Source organism: Propithecus coquereli, unplaced genomic scaffold (genome assembly GCF_000956105.1).
Source record: "Propithecus coquereli isolate 6110/MARCELLA unplaced genomic scaffold, Pcoq_1.0 Scaffold47, whole genome shotgun sequence".
Lineage (NCBI taxonomy): Eukaryota > Metazoa > Chordata > Mammalia > Primates > Indriidae > Propithecus > Propithecus coquereli.
In genome coordinates this window covers 5,626,063-5,629,371 of record NW_012150507.1, presented here as the reverse complement: position 1 = coordinate 5,629,371, position 3,309 = coordinate 5,626,063, and the positions used below count along the sequence as shown (strand labels likewise).

General features: G+C 40.2%; 1 protein-coding gene across 1 annotated transcript in view; it reads left to right on the top strand.

Moving 5' to 3' along the window:
- The window catches only part of CDC20B (cell division cycle 20B), an 84,512-nt gene that overhangs the window by 38,768 nt on the left and 42,435 nt on the right, over positions 1-3,309 (top strand). The gene's annotated exons all lie outside the window — the stretch shown is intronic.

The following is a 3,309-nucleotide window of genomic DNA, read 5'->3' as shown; positions in this document are numbered from 1 at the left end:
CTCAGGCTGGTTTCGAACTCCTGAGCTCAAACAATCCGCCTGCCTCGGCCTCCCAGAGTGAAGATTTATTTTTTTAAAAATGTTTATTTAACTTTTGGGACTCCAAGGAAATCTCTGAGCAAGCGTCACCTTCCTCTGCTGGGTTTTTGCAAATCCATCTTCTGTTATGGCGGCTCCTCCCTTCCTTGGTCCCTGTGAGGGGAAGGCTGGTTGGCTGGCATCGCGGAGGTGGCAAACACAGCCTGTGCCTGAATGTGGCCCACAGACATGCTCTGCTCAGTCCTACGGTGTTTTTTAAAAACACTAGAATCAGTTGAAGACTTTAAAAAGTGGGGATATTGGTGTGAAAATCTAAATTTCTAACTTCTTTCATAAACGGAACGATGTGCTTCTCAGACCGTCATTCTTGCTGGGGCTGAAACATGAGCATTTGAGTTTGAGAGACTCCCTCTGCCTCCAGGGCTGAGACTCGGTAGCTGCTGAGCAGGTACTGGGGTTTTCCTTAGAGGGGAGAATAAAAAAGTGGGGAAACGAAAGTGCGAGTGGGCCACGCTTCTCATTCGGGCCTGCTTCACTTGTCACCGTACCTGCTGTTCCCTAGTCTGGGCTTCTGAGTTTGAGACCCCGATTTACATTTCTGGGGTTCTAGCTTTCCCTCTTTTCAGGTTTCCCTATTCATATTAAAAACCTAAGAACAAGGACAGAACAACCAAAACAGCTGTTTACAACAGCTGTGCCCTCAGGCTCCTGACTTCTGTTTCCTGGGGAAGATGTCCTCTTCTGTCAGTTTGTGGAGAAAACAGAGCAGCAGTGGGGAGAGAGAGAGAGCTGGCCTCGCCTCGCCGGGGATTGCAGGCAGGGGGCTGGTACCCTCACCCTCGCTTAGTAAGAACCCAAACTAACCAAACTAACCGATATTTGCCGCCTCAACACGCTGGCACATTTCCTTCCTATCTTGCGTTTATATATAGGAGATGGGATCATAGTGGAATACTGCTTTATAGTCTTCTGTTTTCCACCTGGCAATATATTATAATCATCTTTATGTTTTATTGAATATTATCCTATGTTACCATTTTTAAAGATTTTTTAATCTGGTAAAATTCACATAACATAAATTGATCATTTTAAATGAGAAATTCAGTGGCATTTAGTGTATGCACAATGTTGTACAACTACCACCTCTATCTAGTTCCAAAATAGTTTTGTTACCCCAAAAGAAAACTCCATACCCATTAAGCAGTTGCTCTCCCAATGTCTTCCTTCCCCCAACCTCTGGCAACCACCAATCTGTGTTCTGTCTCTATGAATTTACCTACATATACATATGGATTTACCTATATTTACATACATATGGATTTACCACTCATACAATATGTGACCTTTTGTGTCTGTCTTCTTTCACTTAGCATAATGTTTTTGAGGTTTATACACATTGTATGTAATATGTATCAGCATTTCATTCTTCTCTTACTGCTGATGGACAGTTGGGCTGTTTCCACCTTATGGCTATTGTGAATAGTGCTACTGTGAACATGTGTGTATGTGTGTTTGAGTTTGAGTGCATATACCTATGAGTGGAATTGCTGGGTCACATGGAAATTCTAGGTTTAACGTTTTAAGGGACCACCAAACTGTCTTCCACAGTGGCTATATCCTTTTATAGTCCTGCTTGCAATGTGCAAAGCTTTCAGTTTTTCTACATGATCACCCATACTTGTTAGTTTCCTTTTCTTTTTTTTTTAAATTATAGCCATCCTAGTGGGTGTAAAGTGGTACTTCATTGTGGTTTTGATTTACATTTCCCTAATGTATGTCCTTTCTGATGGCTGCGGAGTAGTCCCTTTCATGGATGTCACGTAGTTTGCCTAATCAATTCTCCAGGGGTAAATGTTCCCCACCCCCCATCTTTTGGTCCCTGTAAACATATACAATGCAGTGCATACCCTCATGTCAGCTGAGAGCCTAAACTCTGGAGTCAAACAGGTGAGCTTAGGGTGTGACATCTCCACTTACTGTGTCATTTTAGGCAATTCACTTAACCTGTAAACCTCAGTTTGTTCATTGGTAAAGTAAGAATGAATAACAGACCTGCTTCACAGGTGGTTCTGAGGATTCAACGTGAATATGAGCAAAACCCTTAACACATGGGCTCCTACGTGGGAAGTGCTCAGTAGATACTGGATGTTTCCTCCATCTTCATTCGTATCTTTGATTTCTTCCTTAAATTCTTAGAGGTTACATTGTTGGATCAGAACTTATGCACATATTTGAAGGCCTTTGACATACATTGTCAAATTGTCCTTTCCAAATACTAATTTAAACTCCACCAGCAGTGTTTGTTTTTAGCACCTTCAACACTGGGAATTGTCGTTAAAAAATCATTGCTAATATCTCATTGTTATTTTAAATTTGCATTTCTTCAGTTGCTAGTGAGGTTAAATTTTTTTTTTTTTAGGAATTTATATATCTCTTTTGTGAATTGTCTTTTCATGTCCTATGCCAGTTTTTCTATTGGGCTGGTAAATTTGTCTAAATTTCTATAAGAACTCTTTATATAAGAATATTAACCTAATTTGTCTGTCATTTTGTTAAAAAAATAATTCATTTCCAGTCTGTCAATTGCACTTTAATGTTACATAGCAAAATGGCATTGTTCACCACTATAGGATTTGTAAATATCAAACTCCTGGTGTTTCTCAGAGGGGATGGACAGATGCTGAGCAAGTCATTGACCTTCTCTAGGCCTCAGTTTCCCCATCTATGAAATAAAGGGGTTGGATTAGAAAATTACTGTTTATTTCCAGATTTGAAATTTTGTGATTTTATAAACATATCTTGTATGTTCAGTATACAGTGTTCCTTTAGTTTGTGTTTATTTATTTATTTAAGAGATGAGGTCTCACTCTGTTGCCCAGGCTGGAGTGTAGTGGCGTTATAGCTCACTGCAGCCTTAAACTCCTGGGCTCAAGTGATCATCCTATGTCAGCCTCTTGAGCAGCTAGGACTGTAGGCATGCACCTCCACGCCTGGCTAACTTTTGTTATTTATTTATTTTTTGAGATGAGGGTCTTGCTATGTTGCCTAGGTTGGTCTCAAACCCCTGGTCTCAAGCAATCCTCTTGCCTCCTAAGTTGCTGGGATTACAGGTATGAGCCACCATGCCTGGTTATAGTGTATTTCATATGTCATATTTTACATTGATATGTAGTGGTAATAACCAAAAATGTAATTACTTCCTAAACTACTTTGGTATACCTACAGATTCCTGAGCAGAGGTTCTAAGTATGTAATAGTGTTTTGGTGTTT